Below are 22,764 nucleotides of genomic sequence, written 5' to 3' on the forward strand. Positions count from 1 at the left end.
AGGATGATTAATTTTATATTAATAACTTAATAAAAATTAAGAACGTGCTAAAGGAAATTTTTATAGAAACACTCTCTAATTGCTATGTAAATGGCCAACAGGGGTGGAGGGAGGTTTGGTAGAGAAGAAGGAAAAAAGATATGAAGCCAAAAGGGATTGGTTGTAGAGGGAATACGTGGAGTGGAGAGATTGAGTAGAAAGAGAAAAGAAAGCCTAAAAGTAAGAGAGAGAAAAAAGAAAGAAAGAAAAAAATAAAAATAAAAAATATTTATTTTTTATTAAGTTAGACGTGTAAAATATTAATTGGCGCGTGTTTAGCACCTACTTTCTGAAATTAAAATTCATCCAAAAATGATGTACTAATATCAGTTTAAAATTATTTGGGAGGGGGGGTATTAGACCTCGCTGCAAAATTTAAGTGTCGTTTTGAAAAATGATGGGTAATTATGTGTTTCTCTTTTTTTTAGTAGTTTTGGAGGCATACATACACATAGTGCTCTCTTTTATATTTGTATATACACTTTATTTATACCATGCAAATAGATATTATACTGGTAAAAATATGCTATTAAGTGTAACTTATACTAGTAACTCAGTGGTTTGGGCCACAGGTGACAAAAGAGATTTAAAATGAGGTGTAGGTGACATAAGTCTTAATAATTGAGTAGAGGTGACAATTATTTAATTATGGTTTAAGAAAGTTTGGGAAACTTCAAAATAACCCACAAGTTTTTAAATTTACACTTTGATTCAAATGTTAGTTAATATATAACGGGGAGCGAAGGGAAAAAGGCACCTTTTTCTCTCTCCTCATCCGTTGTTATTTTCTCTATCTTCACGATATTTGTTGATCATTGTTGCTGCTGCTTTATTCATCATCTTCTGATTCATTATCATTATCATATAATTCATTATCATTTTCATATTCTTCTTATTGACCATTGTTGTTGTTGTTGTTACCCCAACTGCTGCTTTTTGACCAAATTCTTATGTCAAATTATTTTGTAAATCACTTTCAACTATGGAATTTACTTGAGAGGAGACTTTGGTAAGTCAGATTATGCTTTTTAGTTGAATCTGGGTAACTGCTAGTGTGTTATTTTTTTGAACAATAGCTAGCACGCAAACATGAATGCAATACAATAGCAATCTGTTTAAACAGATCCATTATTTGCGGCACCAGATAAATATTCTGCTGTAATAGTAGACTCATATTGGATTCATGTTTATGGGTTCAAGGTGCCCGTAATATGAATCGAATAGATGGGTATTTTGTTGCACCAAATTAGTAATTTGTTGCAACAGATAAATAATCTATTTCATCATATTACTAATATGTTTTGAACAACAAAATATAGCTCCTGTCACACACAAACACAAACCTAACAAATAACTCATATGTTCTTGCTATTGATATTGGAATCAAATTATTTCTTAATAGTAGACATGATATTCGTTAATAAATACAAATAGACAGCACGAAATTAAATAAGAAATAAAAAGTCAAATGCATCAAACATAATTTTTTATAAAACAAACAAAAAAAATACATAGATAAAAGAAAAAAAAAGCTTAATCATTATTATCTCATTATTATTTGTATGGCCGGCCGGCCAATCTTTAACGGGCAGCAGCAGCGCCCTCCTCAGCCTGCGAATATCCTACAGCATCCTTACTCTGAGGGCGGCCAACTCCCAATGCAGGTCATGAACTTCCTTCTGCAATATCCGCATGGCGTCTCGTAAAATAGCGACATCTCATACAGGAACAGCTATATCTAGAAAACGTATAAGTTGACAAAACACACGTAAAAACAAAAGTAAAGAAAAGAAAGAATTCAAATGTAATGTAATATACAATGAATATTTACACAAAAATCAAGAAAAAAACTTACCAGAGACAGGAAAAAACTATCAAGTCCTTGAAGAGAAAGTAGTTGAAGGTGTAACAAGAGCAACGAATAAATAGTGTGTAGTAGAACGAATGACTGAGTAAGGAGGGACCTATTTATAGAGGATTGAACTTGAATGAGTTAGGCAGAAAATTAGAACTGTTCACCTCCATCTAATAATGACATTCTTGATAACTGTAAAAAGTTATGACTTGATTAAACTTATCTAATATTATGATAAGTCATGACTTTTCAGCTTTATTATTATTAATAATTAGTTCTTTCTAGGAATTGTTTTTTTACACTAACTTGAACAACAGATAATATATCTGTTACATCAGAAAAATTATCTGTTATAATAGATATATCATTATTTGCAACAAATAGATAACCTGTTGCATCAGATAATATATCTATTGCAACATATAATATATATATTTTTAAAAGATGATGCCGCTAAAGTGAGCGGCTCGTACGCTCTTGCACACATCGAATGTTTGCTGACCGGCACAGAAATAGCTGAGACAATGACTTTTCTGTGAGACAACTTTGTGGAAAACCTGCAAGAGGTCTGGGCTTATGGGGTACTAACTGGACGCTTGAAGCCTGTGTATATAGAAGAGCCTGTGAAATAGAAAATTTTAATTTCAAGTCACCCTTCACTTTATTACATGTACATGTAGTGGCAATAATTTTTTTCTAATGAAGTTGAGTTTTTTATAATGCAATAGATTAGATTGTCAATCTATTGTAAAATATATTTAATCCATTCTGGCAGATAGTTTATCTGTTGCAATAGGTTGGTCATCTGTTGCATTACGCTAATGTTATTTCTATGAATAATCTAATAATCTAAGTCTAATCTGTTGCAACAATGGGAAGACCTATTTGATAATTTCCAATAGATGACCTAAATTTTACAACATATGCCTAAAATTTTTTGATATTTTCCAACAGTTATGCTTGAATATCCATGTGCTCGACAACACCAAACCAGTAGCAAATACACACACCACTATGAAAATTTCAGCAATTAGGCTTGAATATCCATGTGCCCAACAACACCAAACCAGTAGCAATAACGGCAATAATGTAGTATCTTCTTGCTCGATTTTGTTTCTCTTTAGAAGCCTTGACTTTGTTCAACAAATCTTAGATTACACGGTTTGCTTGTGAAGGGTGTCGTTCTTCATACCAATCAAAGTAATCGCATCCACCCAATTTCTATAAAAAAGAGAACACAATTACAAAATAATTACAAATCAATAATTAATCAACTAATTAAATAAAAAAATATTACCTTTGAAATCTTACAAGTAAAAAACCTAAGACCCGGATTTTGTTGAGTCTAAGAAGTTTTTAACAGAGCTTCATGATCGCACTTACAATATCGAAAATCTTTATCACAAAAAATAGTGAAAGATGCTCTCGACATTGTCAAGCTCAGTTGAAAAAAATGAAAGAAATAATTTGAAGAATTTAGATAGATAAAAGAAGATGACGATGAAGACGAAGATTTGGGAATTTAGGGTTAAATTTTAGGATGAAGATAAATATATAAGATAAGGGGGGGGGGGGGAATGACTGTTGGGGGCCAAGTGACGGCAAGTCAGCGAATGTGCCAGACTGACACATTTGATGCCTATTTTATTTTCTGTTTAAAATGAACACTGTCTACTTGATGCCTATTTTATTTTAGGCGTTTGAACTGAACATCGTCGATGGGTTGCGCCTTTTTTATTTCAATTCAATTCACTTTAACCTTTTTACACATAGTGACAATTTTTTATGCCCAACGAAAGTTGAATTTTTATAATGCAACAGATTCTCCATTCGTTATAATAGTTATTCTACCTGTTCTAACATATAGTTTATCTGTTGCAATAGGTAGGTCATCTGTTGCATTATCTCAATGTTTTTATCTAAAGTCCATCTGTTGCAACGGTGGGAAGACCTATTTGATAAATTCCAACAGATCACCTACCTGTTGCAATATATGTCTAAATCTGTTTGATTTTTCCAATAGATTTATCATCTGTTGCATCAAATACATTATATATTGCAATATTTGAATTTAGTATTCCTTTTCAATTAATAAGTTCAAATCTAAGGAATAAATAAAATTCGTAGACAAAATAAAATAAATCAAAGCTTTCATAAATTAGCTGAAATAAGTCAACGAATAAATGAAATGTAAAAAAATTGTTATGGGTACAAATCTCAACAAATACATCAACAAAAATTTAAGTATACTACCAAGGATTGCTTTGACAGGCTCAAGCTATAAAGATCTACTCAGTATGGACAAGTTTTCTTCATCTGATGCTATGGAATTCGGCTATGCTCATCGTGGATCTTTATTGTCGCTTATGTACGGTTTCTGCGCTTTCTATTTTCCATATTTTCATAAAAAGAGTAGCATATTATCAATGTTGTTCAGCAGTAGCTTCTTCTACATCCACCTAAAAAGCTAGAATCAGTCAATGCTAATCATGGAGATACAACAAAACAGAAAAGGATAACTCATCTCTTCTAGCAAATCAAATAGGTCTTTCTCCCATTTTAAATTGTCCCAAATAGATTATATTTCTATTGTAACAATGAATCAACTGTTGGGATAAATTTCTATATGAGAAAGACCCTGTATGATAATTTCCAACGGATGAACCATCCGTTGCAACATATGAATAATCTGTTGCAGCAGATAGGTCATCTGTTGGTACAAATAAAAGTGGTACGAAGATTTGTTTGATTTTCTAAAATAGAAGAGATATATATTGTACCAGATAATGTATCTAGTTCAATAGGTTAGTCAAATATTGCAACAGATGTATATATCTGTTTGATAATTTTCAGCAGATATGTCATCTGTTGAAACAGATATATGTTTGTTTGTTTTGTGAGTTGGAAGACATATAATATATTCACCTTCTTTAGCTCGTGCTGCTCTCTTTTAGATATTGTACGTTTCTCAGTGCAACACACAGACAGAGGAGTTGCAATTTTGCTTTTCTGGATGCTTGATAATGCCCTGGAAATCACTCTTCTCCTCCTCTTAGCCCTAATCTCTAATGGAGTGGATGGAAATAAAATCCTCTTTGATGGAATGAGACCCCTCTTAGATGTCAATTCCTGTACAGAAGTAGTTAATGTATTAATAGCATTAATCACTACATCATGTTTCGCCCTACAATCTTGACATTTGCATGCAGAACATTAGCTGGGAGAGGCAAAATCTGTATAACTAGTATGATCATACTCATAATGGTTTGCTTTAAATACTGTAAGAGGAGCATCATTAGCACCAACAGCAGCACCACTACCACCACAAACAGTTCAATCACCACTAAGACCATCAACAACAACAAGCCCACCCTCCAAAATTATTTTTCTTATAATGGTTGTTTCTCTAAACAATTCCATTTTTATTCTGTTGATGACCTTAGGGTCCAATAAATTTTGCACAGACCGTAAAGTAACAAAAAATGGCATCTTCAACTCTCGATTAGTCGGAACTAGCGACGGATGCACAATCTAACATAAATCATTACATATATTAGAATGATGATTAGATCATTCAAAAAAATCATTAATTAAAAGAAAAAATTAAATTATACTTACTGCATCCTTCGGGGGGTTGAAGAGATCAAGAAATTTTGCACTTTTATCAGTTTTGGCCGACAACCATCTCATGATTCTTGGACAGGAAACTCCTTCCTGGTAGTTCACTTGTTGTCTGAAAAAATGAATGGCTTCAAACGCCTAAGCCTATAAAATAATGCCAATAAATTAAAACCATTATTGAGTGAAAAAATAAATGATATCATAATAGAAGAAAGAAACATTTACCATGAAAGACCATGGGAAGTCATATAAGTTAACTGTCTTTGGCGCTAACGGAGTCAAAAAATATTTTACAGTTATTTTGAAGCTTTCATACCCCTAAGGATAGCTGTTAAACGCCTCAAGATCCTCGGAAAGCTTTATTAAACCGAGGCTTATGTTGTTGTTAATGTCTCTCACCCAAAGAATATTATGTACAAACTAAACCAATCACAATGACTGCTTGTGCTCCTTTGAAAGTCCTTTACCTTTCAACGCTTCTATCAAATTTTTATTTTTAAAGCTTGGACCAACAATGGACACCAGGTTATCACGATCACACGACTTGCCTTTTCCTTTTTTGGGTGTGTGGGGTGCTTTTTTGGGGTTAAAATAGGTATAACTTGATAAGGAGGATAATATTTTAGTCCAGTAACTATGGCAAACTCCTTCCAACCAAAACAAACAGGCATGCCACAGTAATTTATCCATACCTCATCCATCTTATCTTTGTTTTCATACATAACCTGCGCTTGAGAAGTTCATATACCATTTTCATTTGGAAATGAGCATTGTTGTCCTCCGACAAATCAAGATATTTCCCAAAGTAGCTGTCCCTAAAATAAGCATCCATTTTTTATTCTTGAAGTATTTTTCTAAAGGCGTTGAAAGATTTTTCCATGGCTGACTTAACCACAAAATCACCCGTTAAATCTGCGGCACCATTACACTGTATTCTCACAGGATAACAATCAATGTAAAAGGCTTTGACCAACTTTTTGGTGGAAGGGCTATTAGCATCTGCATCATCTCTTTTGAAATATTCCTCCTCTCTGTGTTCATCATATTCTGCTCCCGATTAAGATAACGCTTGTAAAGCAAGCTCATAGAGTGGTGGATGTAGCCTAGCTGCTTCACTTGTTCCGTTACTTGGACTTGATTCGGTTTTTGTTCTTTTGGGAATCATATTATCTAAAATTAATAGGAACATAATATAATATATTATTATTGATTAATGCATCATTGAAAAAGGATTATAGTAAATCAAACAAGCAAAACAGTAAAATAACAGTTGCACCAGATCATCGATCTGTTGCACCAGGTAGTATATCTATTGTAGCATATAACCAAACGATTACAGTAGATGATTAATCTATTGCAACAATACAAAATATATCACTCATCTTTTAAGAAGATAAATGGTCTGTTCAACGATCACACAACTATTGTGACATTATCTGTTGTAATATATGAGTGATCTGTTGGAACAGTTAAGTAATCCATAGCAACAGCTGAGTAATCTGTGGCGATAATACAAAATATATCACTCATCTATTGAGAAAGATAAATGGTTTGTGCAATAGATCACACGTCTATTTCAACATATGAGTGATTTGTCAGAGCAGTTAACTAACCTGCAACAACGGCTGAGTAATTTGTTGCAACAATACAATATAAAACATATCACTCATCTGTTGAGAAAGATGAATGGTCTGTGCAACAAGTCACACATCTATTGCAACACATGAGTGATCTGTTGGAATAGTTATCAACGATCAATATTATTAAGATTTCTTCCAATATAGGGTCATCTATCACGACAGATGAATAATTAGTTAGAAAAATCAAGTCGTGGACATTTTCTGTAGGAATAGTTGATAGGATTTTATCCAGCAGGAGGTTCATCTTGCATCAGATCATTAATCTGATGGTTCTTCCATTGCACTAGATGGTTAATTAGTTGCATCAGATTTTTTATCCGATGCTTAATCTGTTGCAATATATGGTAAATCTATTACATCAGATAATTAATGTATTGCATCAGATTATTAATTTGTTGTATTAGAATTATAATTTGATGGTTCCTCTGGTGCATCAGATGGTTGATCTGTGCATCATATGATAAATCTGTTGCATCAGATGGTTAATATGTTGCACTAGATGGGTAATCTGTCGGAAGAAACAAAAAACAGTAGCACGATTTTGTTCAACAAAAAACAACAATTTCACCATTTTTACCAAAAACAGAATAAATCAACCCAAATTGTCATTTTGTTTTTATAAACACAAATAATAAAAATCAAACTTTAAAAAAAATACAACAAACAACAAAATATCATAATTCACTTCGAAAAGAGAAAAGAAGAAATACAATAATTAGGATTTTATTCAGACCGTGTTTCAAATTAATGCAACAAATATTGAAATTGTTAACCAATACTATAAGAGAAGTCGGCTCAAGTTCCTCATTTTCTTCAAAACTAAAAGGGCCATAAATTTTTACCTGTGAAACAAGAAAAGGAACGATGAAGAATTCGAAGTTGTTGTGGTCGAAGAGTAAGGTTGTCACGTCGATTGAAGGTTGAGGTCGAAAAGGAACTCAAAGCCCAACTATTTGTAGTCGGATGTTGAAGTCATCGCGGATTGAAATGAAAAATTTACAAAATAGTCGGTTGGGAGAGAGTTGAGAGAAGCTATCGAGAGGGGGATGAGAGACAGGTTGATTTGAATTAAAGAGGGAAACTCGAAGCCCAACTATTTGTCGTCGGAGGTAGAAGTCGCTGCGGTTTGAAGGGAGAAAAGAGGGAAACTCGAAGCCCAACTATTTTTTGCTGGAGGTAGAAGTCGTTGGGGGTTGAAGGGAGAAATTTTGCAGAACTATTGGTTGGGAGAGAGTTGAGTGAAGCTGTCGAAAGAGAGGAGAGAGTGGTTGATTTGGATTGAAGAGGGGTGTGGGTTGGGTTGATTTGTATTTTTAAAAAGATTAGAAAGTTTTGAAAATATTAATCAAGTCCACAATTAACTTAATCAAGTTTCCTAATGATGTTTGACCCTACCTGTTGGTCAATGTCACCAATCCTTCATTCAAAACTTAAAAGACACCTTTCCTTCAATTTTCTCTAGTAACCCAACAGTCGAGCGTTTGAATATAGTTCACATACTCAAACAATTCCTTTAGGGGTCATTTGGTACGAAGACAAGTAATGAAGGGATTAGTAATGGAGAGATTGTAGTTCTTGGATTATTTTTTATCAAATGTTTATTTCATTGTTTAAATGCCATGTATTGTGTTTGACTTAAAAGGTTACAAAAATCTCTTTTATAGTTATATCCTTGAATTTTTGTGGGATTTTCTGTTTTATTAAATTAGTTAAGTTAAAACTAAAATATGAATAAAATTTGTTACTAATTTCAGGTGTGATGTACTAATGTAGAGATCCTTGATAGCACGGTATAAATAACTGTATATTTTATACCTTTATTTATTTTCTTTCCAAAGCTTTATTATTTATTCTTAAAAATATTTTTTTTATATTTCACTTAAATTATTTGAGGGTAAATAATTTTTATTTTAATAAATTGATTCACTCAAAAAAATGTCAAATTTCAATTAAAAACAAGAGTTGATAGAGTTAATGGGATGATCGCTCCTAGTTTAAGTGGGTTCTGTTATTCTTACTGCTTTGTAATTTTTACTTTTGTTGATGAAATAAAAGTCGATAGTAGCCTCCCCCTCCCCCCCCCCCCCCCCCCCAAAAAAAAAGAAGCTAAACAATTTATATTTCAAATATTGTACCAATTGATATTGAACTTTTAGCAATAGAAAATTTTCTCTAAATACTAAAAGTTGTAAGCTAATTGATTTAAATAAATTTATTAGTGCAAATATAAAAAATAAAACTAAGAAAATTAAAAAAACGCTTAAAAGAATTTGAGGATATTTTAGTCTTTACATATATTAGTCCCATGATATTAAATCCCATGATTACTAATGCCATTAGTCAATTCCTCATATTGTCACTAAACTTAGGAAATATCTCACTAAAGTCATTTATCTTTTTTTTCTTCCAATGTCATTCAACTTTACACATTTTCTTTACAAACTAATAATTGCTAAAATAACCCTTGTTTTTTGAGAGAAAAATAACCAAAATAGTCCCTTAATTGATCTTTGAATTGGAACAATCCTTATTCTTTAACAATATGAAATACTAATTCAACTTATAATTGTAATGTTAAATTAATGTAGTCCACAAAAAATGTGATTGAATATTGTTGAAAAAACTTATATGCACTATTTATTTGTAAACTTAGGAGTTCAATAATAAAATAATATTTATATTTATTTATTTTATGATTAATTTTTATTTTTTGATAAACTAGTTCATTCATAATTCATATAGTGTCGACACGTGATTTTTGACCCTCCCCGAATTTTAACCTATTTTCGGCATTAAATATTTATATTTTTGTTCAATATTTATTTTATCTCCTATTTAATTTTTAATAGAGTTTATTTGAAAATAAATAAATAAAGTTACATTTTGAGATATTTTTATTTTATTTTATTTTTATTTTTATTTTTGAAATAATACAAAAAAATTCAAAAATATGTTTCCCTTTTAATTTTAATAAATAAGATAGTAGTTTTAGTATTGTCTTAATTATATTTATTTTAGTCTATTTATGAACTTTTATTTATTTTCTTAAATATAAAAAAATTAATTAGCTAATATTTTTGTTATTATTTATTTTATATATGTTTTAATTTTTTATTAAAAATAAATTTTAAGAAAATGAAAAAATCCTAAAAAAAAACTACCCAACCCCACGCCTTGCCCTATTTCCCCATTATTCCCTCACACTTCAACCTCCCATATACACGTACATACCATTACTAGATGTAGAAGCCCGCGCTAGGGCACCCAATAATATGCTGTTGTTATCATTTGTAGTCGTGTAATAAGAAATTAATGTAAATTCTGAGAAGGAAATAGATATCCATCTTTCGTTCCATCTTCCCTTCTTGTTGCAAGTTAATAGAAGATTGCAGTAATAAATGCCGAGAAGGAAATAGATACATAACACTAACATAAAGTTGATACTACTTTTCTGTGCTGGGTATTTATACAAAAATTATTGACATGTAGGTCTGTCACATTAAGTTGTGACTAAGGGTGTACAGACCAAACCGTCAAGTCAAACCAAATCGAAAAATCAAACGAAACTGAGAAAAAAAACTGACTTATGGTTTGGTATGGTTGGTTTGGTGTTTGAAAAAGAAACGACCATTCTTGGTTTGGTTTGGTGTTAACCAAAATAAAGTCAAACCGAACCCAAATCAAACCGATATAATATATATATATATATATATATATATATATATATATATATATACATATATATAATTTAACTTTAATACATAAAATATTAATTATAATCTACTTTTTAAATTAGATTTATTAATTTTCAATATTTAGAAAGTAGATGTGTGTGTGTGTATACATACATACATACATATATATATATATATATATATATATAGGACTTTAAGTTTGTAATATTTTTTCATTAATTGTTAATAAAATGATTCAAAACCCAATATAAACTTAAAACCAAAACTTTTCACTCTTCATCTTACTTTTTAGTTTCAAGAGAGTTTTTTGCTCCTCAAATTTTCATAATTGTAGTTTTTCATTAGCACATGAGTGAAAACATACTTGATCTAGTCTTCAATCACAATATAATTGTAAAAAATAAAGATTATAGAAAAAAAATAAAAAATTCAAAAAAATGAAAGAACCGACTAAAACCTAAACCGAAAAAACTGATTTTATGTTGGTTTGATTTGGTTTATAGTTTTAATAAACCGATATAATTGGTTTGATTTTTTTCAATAAAAAACCAAATCAACCCGACCTATGTACACCCCTAGTTGTGACTATAGCATTAGTTACACCAAAGTGATAGTTGATATTATTTTCCTGTGCAAGCTATTTATACAAAAACTATTAACATGCAAGTTGTGACTATAGCATTATTTACATTGATGCAATTGTCTGTATGATGTTGGTGGAGGTAGGCAAACTTGGCTGCAGCTAACTTTGGCCACTTGTCACCTGTAGAGATAATTTAAGTAGGCGAAGAAAAAATACAGTATTTTATTTTTTTTAGTATGACGATGTAGTAAAAGAAGGTAGTAATGAAGGGGTGTAGGATTGTTTTATTTACCTGTTCAGAAAAAGAGGCTACAAAAGAAGGAGATAAATTAATTATGATTGTAGTGAGTAGAAAGAATCAATGAAAGAAATCATGAGTATTATATTTACCCGCCTGTTGTGGTTGACATGCTGTAAATATTAGAGACAAAACATAGCGAAAATAAATTTTCCCCAAATAGAAAACTTTGAAGCAATTGATGAACCAATATTTGTACCATATCATTAATAAGCATCACAAGTAACTCATTAAGATGTTGCAGATAAACTTGACTATTAATAGAACAACAGGGTACTCTTTTGTTTTAGTCAAGATTTATATTGAAGATGTCTCATAATGAAAGTGTTCTATGCAAGAAGTTAAAACGGAGGTATGATACAATAGCAAAGAAATTAATGAAAGTATTGTTACATTTAAGCCTTTTTTTCTGGAGTGCGCGGTTCGACTTTTTGCTTCTTACCTATTTCTTCGGGAGCCATTGGTGATGGTAATGCTTGAGTAGCCGGGTTTTCTGGTTCAGTGAAGGATGTAACAGCCAACATACTAGGTGTTTGGTCGGGAAATCTGTAGCTTGGCTTTTGTAGCTAGAGTCTAAACAGTTTATGAGCAAGCTATTGATTTGTAAAGACAATAGACAACGGTTCTCTCTGAGTGAAAAAGGAGAAAAGATGGTGCAGTGAGTAAGAGGCTCCATAGTGGAGCATTTTTGTTTACTGCTATAATTGTATTGAACAAAGATGTTTACTATCATAATAGGATTTGATGAAGATGAGTTATGTACCTGGGCAACAACATTTTCATATATTTGTTCACTGGTGAGGGATAACATTGTCTCTGCAATCGTTTCCGATACTATTGCGGAAATTATATCACTGGTGTTCGTAATGTTAACCTCAAAGTGGCACCTGTGATACAAATAGAAGGGAAATAAAATATGTAATAGTAGTATCTGAAATGTTATCTTTCAAAAAAGCAAAGAAACTTATAATAGGATCTTATTTAATTTGAAATATTAATTTTGACAGTAGAAGTGATCAATGCGTGATAATACTTTAGACTAAATGAATTTTTTTAGTCCGTCCATATTTAGGTTGAAATTTTGTATGCAGCAACTGATTCAGCATAATCAACATACTTAAGGTTGAGTACAACAACATGAGACTTTTTGGGGTCTTTATCTCGTTATTGTCATTTGAGTAATAATAAACATATGATCCTGACAACCAAGCAGAATGAGAAAGATCAACACAGTATTCCTTAACAACAGGGATTGTCGTTCACTTTATACCTTTATCTTTTACTCCATCTATTTCCCTCAAAACGTATGACATACTTTTGGAAGCTGAAACTCACTATCCTTAAACCTTATATTGTTTCATGTATTTTGAGGCAAAAAAATAGGCAAATGAGCCAACACGATTTCTGTTTGTGTCTTTGGATGAAGTATGATAATATCATTTAAAAATTATCAACAACCTTGTTAGCTTTATGTAATGTAGTGTATTATTGTAAATTTAAAAGCCTATAAACAATTGGGCATTATTTCAAGTAGAAGATAAGAAAAACCACTACTACTACTACTAATTATCTGTTATTTAGCAGCAGTAGTAGATTTATGTCAGGAATGAATTCACCGGTACATGTAGGACCTCAAAATTCATTGAAAGAGAATGATAAAATTGAAAATTTGTTTGAAGACATTTTTTGTAAGTGTCTAAGAAATGCACAGCGCAAGTTCGGAGGAAGTTACCTGGGGACCAACATTCGTTCTAGCTTACAGTTGAAATATTGCACCATCTTTTTTGTCTTGATGCGTACAAAGTGATTGTAATGTGAGCAGGTGAGCAAGTAAAAGAACTGGGGACGATCAGGAAGTGATATTTTTCCTTCAACAGGAAAAGTCTGCACTTGCAGTACGAATTAACCAATATTAGAAATTGCTCTGAAGATCTTTATGGTAAGGCGTTGGACAAGTTGTTGACAGCAGTGAAAATTACTGCAATAGATGTACATACTACTAACCTGGGACGACAAGTCTGAAATTATGGATATAGGAAAAACCACGTCTTCAAAAAGTGCAAGAGTTAGGGAAGAAGTTGATGCCGATGAGCTTCGTAAAGTGTACGATATCAACATTTGCTCATTGTCCTCCACCCTGAGAGAAGTTTAAGTCAAATAGCGAGTATGGTTTTTAGTAAAAGTATTTGAGTAGTATGACATGGCAACAGGGGATTAGTTAGTAAGTACCACTTCATCAGTGTAGCAGCCTGCACGTACTTAGGATTCAGTAAGATCATTGACTGATACCTTGTGGATAATCTTATAGCTGTTTATGTCACAGACAGAGAGGAATTTTAATTAAATACAGAGGAATAAGTGCAGCGGTAATAGGGAAAAGTTATAGAGATTGATGTAAGCAACATACCACTTAGCAAGAATAACGGGGCACTCATGCAAGTGATGTAGTAGCGTAGTGCCTTCATTTTCGGCAAAATCATTCCATATAGTAAATAGGGCAGGGTTTTTGTTGGTTCGTGTAACAAACATACCAATTTTTATCATACAAGAATGTTTTAATAAGCGAGAAGGGTTGAGTAACTCACCTCTGATCTATGACAATTGCCTCTCGAAAGGGCTTACTTAGGTCGGTGGTATATTGCAACGCGCTGCAATTGGATACTACCGCCAATAAATCTAGCGTAACGGTAAATAAAACAGCAGCAATTGATTTAATTAGTAGGGCTCAGTTAGATGATCTGGTAAAGAGATATAGGAGTAAATTGGGAGCTTACCAAATTCAACACCTGGGCGTAGACGCTCGATAGCTGAAAAAGAAACTGTGTTCAACTTTGTTGGAGAAAGTAAGGACATTTTCGCCCCATCGTTATTGGTGATAGGTTCAACAACTGTGTGTTTGTCGACCAACCATTCATACACACCGGCGCGTATTGAGTAGCCGCGGGGGTCTTTAACTTTTGCGCAGAAAACCAGATATATTTTGAAAGGAGCAAATAGCCTCTTGTAGTTTGAAATATCATTGCCATAGAGCACTATAGAAACCTGTTGTTCCTCTAGTCAAGTGACATAGAGAAAGATTTAGGCCTGTGAATAGAATATACAGAAGCATTTGTTACCATTTTCAACCTTTGCTACTATAATCGGGATTCAACTCCCACTTTCTAAAGTTGTCGTAGGTAATAATATTTTTTCAGACATGCTGAGTATGAAAATGATTTTTCAGTAAGAATGGGGGTAAAGTTAAACTTATACTTTCATCTTGCACAATTATCGTCTGAAATTGCACACTCTGATCTCTACTTTCATAAGGCCTAAACTTGTCGATGACCTGAACCTTACAGCTCCAACCTATATTTATTTTGTAATAGCATTAACAGGAAGTCGTTGATCCATTACGGTAGATTCTATTTCAGAACGGCGGGGAAGGTGCAGAGTAAATGGAGGCATATGGTACAGAGCAAACTAATGAATAAACTTATGGCTCAGTAGAAGAGTTAAAATAATGGATAATAAAGTAATCAACTTACAGAAGTAAGCAATCAAACACAACAATATGCAGATCACTGAAATAGTGTATCACCTTACCTAATGCTTGTAAAATGTTAAATAATGTACTAACAAGTAATAGAAAGGGAAAAATAATGTAGTCGAAATGTTCCTTTATTCACTATAGCACTTACCCCAACACTCACCTATATGAAATTATTATGTCAAGTTTTTGTCTTAATCAGAGGCGGCCTCAAGAGCCAGCCACCGAATTCGGAACCGTAGAACAAAGCAAAAATCAGAAAACAAATATACCTATCTAGTTGAACTCACAAAGAAAAGATCTTAAGATGAGTCAATACACAGTAGATAGAAAAATTGACCACAATAATTTGCAAAATCCATATGTGACCATATAAAACATGAATTTCAACATGACCTTAGAAGAAAAGCAAGCTATTTAAGGATTTAAGTCAGGTAGATAAAACTAAATAGAAGAATAAGTAAACAGATATGCTACCAATAAAAATATCTTCAGTAGGAACAAATCCAGCAATAAGCTACAAGAAACTTTCAAACTAACCAAAGTTAAGATAAACACAGCAAACAAAATTTACTCTTTGTGTGCCGAAATTTCAATCGGTGAAGACTTTAAGAGAAATGAAACTAATCAATAATAAACCCCCCCCCCCCCCCCCCAAACCAATAAGAAACTTATACCAAACACCTATTTCGATAGAAACTTCAAAAAAATCCAATGTCAACTATAGCACCTTTTTTTGTACAAAAACCTCTGTCAAAGTTTCAAAATCCAATATCATCTGCAATCACAGTCTATAGTTCAAACAATTTTCTGTCCAAAGTTCAAGACTTTAGCTAAATTGAGCTACTCTGGAAACGCGTTACTTTTATTTCTACTTATAAAGCAATTTTTTCCCAATTTTCAATTATTCTTATCCGTCGATAGTTATTGTTGCCCCCACCCACACACACAGGAACTAGCAACAAACCCTTTACAAAGCACTAATATTTTGAACAAAACTTCTACTAAAAGTTCCAGACTTGAGCAAAATTGAGTTACATAAACAAATTTTTTCAAGTTTCAGCCAAATCAAGCTACAAATTACTACCTCTTGCTACAAAATACTAAGAAAAAACATAATTTTTACAGCAAAATTGAGCTACAGAAACAACTTTGTTCAACTTTCAACCAAATCAAACTACCAATTACTGCCTCTTGCTACCAGATACTAAGCAAAAACATAATCTTTACAGCTAAATCCAACAATAAACACCATAAAAAGCACCCTTTTTAGCAACAAAACATCTACCAAAGTTCCAAGAACCCAACATCAACTACGTAATTAAGTTAACAATTTGTAAATCCAAACCAAATTAAATTCAATAAACTTTATAAATACCCCAAAAAAACCATACAATGAAGGAAGAATAAGAAGAAGAAGGCGATCATGGAGTAGTTAATAGTTAATTAATGAGAAAAGTTTTATTTATATTTATAGAAAGGCGGTGTAAACAATGGAAAATAAAAAATGGCGGTGTAAATAATGAAGAAAAGTTGAAGAAAAGATCATTTTTCCCTTGGAAGCAGGCATGACGACCATGACCTGCTTCCAAAGCTCTTCTATTTATTAGAATATATAAACACAAGAGAAGGGGAGCACACGGGGATGAAAAAAAGATAAAGACATTGAAAACAAGAAACAAAAGAGAAAACAAAAAGAAATAGTGGGAGAAAAAAAAATAGTAGTGAGAACAAGAAAGAAGGAAAAGGAAGTAGCAGATTGAGTTTAGGTTTCGTTTCAGTTTTTGGTGACGATGTTCATGTTTCAGTTCAATTTGCCAGACAGGTTCTTATCGAATCTGTATGGGTTATTTTATAAGTTTTCTATGTGAATTGAAGCATGAATAAAGTTATTTTCATGACTTTTATATTGTTCATTATGTGTAAGTTAAAAAAAAGAGTGGACAGATGACAAAAATGATAAAGAAAGCTTTAAAAAATAGATTAAAAAAAGAGAATGGATAACACTTTTAAGAAGAAGAAAAAATTATGTAAGCTAATTATTATTATTATTATTATTATTATTATTTTCCCCCCTTTTCTTGTTTATTTCGTTGTGATAATTTTGTCAAATATAGCTATGTTAATTAACTTTGTTACAGATTATGTTAATTTGGTTTTTAAGTAATTTTTTTAAGCTTATATATTAATTTGTTCGCCAATTGTAGAATTAAACCTTGTCGTTCTAAAATAATAAAAGAAATAATATCTATTTATATTCTCCATACCTACACCAATTTTCTTTTGATTTTTAATCAAATTAACTAAGGTGAAAATGACTGAGATAGGTTGTGATTTTATTCAAAATCTATTGTTATTGATAAAATAAAAGAGAGGAAAAAATCTATTCGTAAGGGAGAGAGGCAAGTTACAGACTAATCCAAAACTCGTTGTGAATTTTAAAGAAAAGAGTGAAAAAAATGAATAAGAAAAACTGTCTCTAGTTATAAGAGACGAATGAATGTCTTTAACATCGGATGAGCTCTAGGCACACTTAATATATTTGTCTCAATTAAGAATGTCACGTACCCCTCTCTCTGAGATGTTTAAAAATAATTCGAGGATGTGATATTGCATCTCGACAAAGATAGTCCTAAAATTAATTCCCACTATCTTAATACAAGAGGTATAGACAGATATTAGATATTAAAATGAGCGAATCAAGGTCTACAAACATAATTTATCCAAAATAGTTTTAGTCAAGTTTAAGTTGATAAAAGAGACCGTGCTAGAACCACGGGACTCGGGGGGTGCCTCACACTTTTTTCTCGATCAACAGAATATCTTACTCGGTTTTCTGTTTTTGCAGACCAATTAAGAGTCATTTTCTTTTGATTAGGGATTCAATAAACTGATTTGGAACATCACAACACAATTTCAAGTGGCAAATCTAAGAGTGATAAAAATAATCCCTACTCAAAACAGTTACTTTAATTGGAAAACCCTTTGACCCCTTGGTCGAAAAAAGGGTGTGACATCTCTGGCGACTCTGCTGGGGAATAACCAGAATTTGAGCTTTTGTGACTTTATTTGCTTTAATTATTTTGATATTATATTTGTTGGCTTAATGTGCTACGTATCGCTCATTTATTTCTTGGTTATTGTTGAATTGTATTATAAACTGTCTTCTCTTACGCACCACCTGAGTCTCTAGAAATAGGATAGAAAGAATGCAGAGTATGCATCTTACCTTCTTTTTGAGATAGTCAGAGTGTCAAGGCACCTGGTGAAAGATTATTAATCACATATGTTAGGCGGAGTTTAGATCAACAATGAAGTCGGAGTAGCACTGCTACCGAATAAGTTATCCCTCCCCGACTCAAGTGTCCGCTTGGGTAAATCGATCTAGACATTATCCCCATCAAGCTAAACTTAGTAGAACTGAAACTCAGAATCTGGTTATCCCTATTAGGTTCCGCTTTATTTGCATCATGTGTATTTGACTTAGTGGGACTCAGCACATGGGCTGGGTTTGTCTAGGATGGGTGTCCCTCTTTATAATGATCAACATGTGCATCCTACGTGCTCTTTGACATTTATTTGAAAGGTCATTTGATTGTTGATCGGCTTTAGGCAACTTGGTGAACGTAAGAGAGTTTTCATCCTCAAATTTAACGAATCACTTTTCAAAGAAATTAAAATATATATAGTTTTAAAGTTTCATAAACTACAAGGGTCTGATTCTCACTCTTTAGTGGGGTACGTAAAAGATCCTTCCCGAGATACGACTTTGTCTTTTAAAATATAAAATTCATTCACTAATTTATCGAGGGATATTTTTGAAAATATGATTATTTTTCATTAGTGATATTATTTTATTTTATGTTCTCTTTCTTCTTTTTTCTTATTCTCAAATTTAATTTTTAATACAAATCCTAATAGCCCTGAACTTTTAGGGGTCATGAGCTGAGATTTTATAAAATAATAAAATATGTAAGCATATAAATTTTAACATTCCTGAACCTTTAGGATTCATGAGGCTAAATTTTGCACAACCACATGCTTAAAATAATTATTTTTTTCTCTTTCTTTCTTTCTAAGTTATTTTATTTCTTTCTCTAGCGTACTTAGTTGTATTTTCTTCCAAGCCCATGGTTGAGCTTGTATAGAGGTTTGTCATTGTAAAATTCTCGGTAGAGTTGGCCTAAATATGTGTCATCCCATAAATAGTTTTCAAGAACTACGCACACCTGATTCTCATCTTAATGAGATACGTAGGCAGTCCTACATGGATTCGGTGATCTTTAAAAAAAAAAAAGACTTGTCTTTCCTTCTAAACAAAAAAAAAAGTTTTGATCCTTATATATATACTCCCTTCGTTTAAAAAAGAATGACCTACTTTAACTTGACACAAAGTTTAAGAAAATAGAGAAGACTTTTGAATCTTGTAGCCTTAAATTAAAGTTGTGTCAAATGTACCAAAATGTCCTTTAATCTTGTGGTCCTAAACATGTCATGTGTAAATTTGAAATTAAAGTATTGTCAAAAAGGGAAAGGGATCATTATTTTTTAAATGGACTAAAAAGGAAAGTAGGTCATTCTTTTTTAAATGGAGGGAGTATTAAAAATATTTATTTTCAAATATAAAAAAAAATTATTTTTTAATACATTTTAAGAAAAATTGTTTCTCATTATTCAAATAAAAAAGTATATTTCTTCATATCCCCAGTTTTCATAAACTATGCACACCTGATTCTCACATTGATAAGATGTGTAGGCAACCCTTATCGGGTTCGTGATATTCATAAAAAAAAGTTTTGAAAATATTAAGCCTTGGCAGATTTGTTATCTTCAAAACCAAAATAGTATTAAGGTGGTTGGTTTGTGGCTAAATTGACATCTCATCCATACAACACTAGGTCCAAAGAAAAGGCAAGATAACCCACAGAAAATGATATAGGGTCTGAGATGAGGTGGTATAGACTATTAGAAATGAGGAATAAGAAGAAATGACCAGGAAAGTAAGAATTTTGGAGCAAAATATGAGAAACGTATAAGTAGTTGGAGAGGAAAAGAGTAATTCTTACAAGGACTTGTACATATTTCACAATGTCCACTTGCGTCTAGAGTCCAAAATATTAAAGTTGGACATCTACGAGGGACATGGTGATCCTTTGGCTCATCTGAAAATGTTTTATAATCAACTAAGAGGAACAGAGGAAAAGTGAAACTGTTGATGGCTTAATTTGGAGAGAGTTTGACGGTGGAAATTCAGAATGGTTCAGGATACTTTTGGGGTCAATAAGAAAAATAGATGATGTAGTAATGATTATGTAAACCCAATTAATACTAAAGTGCAAATCAATGGTCATATTTCAAGCTCGGTAATTGGAAAGTTATTTTGCTCTCCACAAGGAGGGAGTTTTGGTAATCTGTTTTGTTTTTCTTCTGTTATCCGAATAATTTAAGGGTTGTAGTTCGGGATTTATGTTGTCTTATTTTCTTATTATTGTGTTCAAACCCTTCTATTTTTTCTGTCAACAAAATATGTGTCCCTTTTGTTCTTCTTATTTAAATATATGTTGTTTTTTTTCCATACACATTTTTTCTTTCGTGGAAATTCTAGTGATATGATATGCATGTTGAATTTTCAGCCAGATCTTAAAACCTAATCTAATTTGAAACATTTGATCAAGAACCTAGAGTTGAAAAAAAATCTTGTAAGAAATATAAGTAAAGTGTTGAGATGTTTGGGGACCTAGTTGCAGCCTCACATGAATGTATTGAGGCAACAACTTTGCGAAAAAAATAACTTGGTCTTCCATGAGAAAGTCCATCTCAAGCATTTGAAGTGAGATCAACCAGAGGATATATGGTTTTTATTATTAAGAAAAGCAAAATGAAGTTAGCTAAAAAAAAGCATGAGTCATCTGTTGTGAGGAAAGTACAACACAAATGGGTCTATACGTTTCACAAGCATATTAGAAGTGAGGTACTCAGAAATGCTCGTGACCTGATAGGTTTTGGACTCGTGAAAAGATTAAAGGTGTATTAGAAGTTAAACCCAAAGACATCATGCAAGCAAAATATGATTTGAGTCAAGAGTTTCAATAGTCAGAATTTGGGGTCAGAAGTACGACAAGTCAATGAATACTTATCAATAATTGGAAAAACAATTGAGCATAGAAAGTGCAAGAGCGGTCGCCTCAAAAGCCAAATGTCACAAACCAACCACCATATTTTTAAAACTCACAATTTTTCTTTGTTTGAAACAGAGGTGAAATGTTGTCTTCACATTAAAGTTTTCAAATGAAGGATGCAATTCCATACTTCTGTCAACGCAATAAGCAAGGTCACAGCACACGATGCTGGATTTCAGTCATGGTAAATTTTATTCTTTGTGAGATGTGCTTATCAAAGCTATTCCAGGCTTTGATTCATTCTTTCACTATATTTTTCAAAACTTTAAGATCTGGTACCACTTACAAATTTTTCCAGTACAAATTGGGGCAAAATTTTATGTGTGTTGTATGAAAATTTTACTTTCAGCTCAGGACCCTCCTGGATAATGGGAATTTTACTTTCTACTCAGCACCCTCCGGGATAATGAAAATTTTACTTTCTACTTAGGACCCTCCTGGATAATGAAAATTTTACTTTCTGCTCAGGGCCCTACAGGATAATGCAAATTTATTTCTGCTGGGACCTTCCTGGATAATGAAATTTTACTTTCTGCTCAGGACCCTCCTGGATAATGGAAATTTTACTTTCTGCTCATGGCCCTCCTGGATAATGGGAATTTATTCCAGCTCAAGACCCTCCTAGATAATAAAAATTTATTTCTGCTCAGGACCCTTCTGGATAATGAAAATTTTACTTTCTGCTTAGGACCCTCCTGGATAATGAGAATTTTACTTTCTGCTCAGGGCCCTTTGGATAATGAGAATTTATTTTATACTCAGGACCCTCCTAGATAATGAAAACTTATTTCTGCTCAGGACCCTCCTAAAAAATAGAAATTTATTTCTGCTCAGAACCCTCCTGAATAATGGAAATTTTAATTTCTACTCAGGTCCTCCTGGATAATGAGAATTTATTTTATGCTCATGACCCTCTTAGATAATGGGAACTTATTTTATCTCAGGACTCTCTTGGATAATGGAAATTTTAATTTCTACTCAGGGCCTTCCTAGATAATAGGATTTTATTTCAGCTCAGGAGCCTCTTGGATAATGAGAATTTTACTTTCTGCTCAGGGCCCTCCTGGATAATGAAAATTTATTTCAGCTCAAAACCCTCCTGGACAATGGGAATTTATTTTTGCTCAGGACCCTCCTAGATAATGAGAATTCTACTTTCTGCTCAGGGCCCTCCTGGATAATGGGAATTTATTTTATGCTTAAGACCCTCCTGAATAATGGGAACTTATTTTAGCTCAAGACTCTCCTGGATGATCAAAATTTTACTTTCTGCTCAGGACCCTCTTGAATAATGAGAATTTTACTTTTTGCTTAGGGGCCTCCTG

The sequence above is a fragment of the Capsicum annuum genome, chromosome 1 (assembly GCF_002878395.1).
Source record: "Capsicum annuum cultivar UCD-10X-F1 chromosome 1, UCD10Xv1.1, whole genome shotgun sequence".
In the NCBI taxonomy this organism is placed as follows: Eukaryota; Viridiplantae; Streptophyta; class Magnoliopsida; order Solanales; family Solanaceae; genus Capsicum; species Capsicum annuum.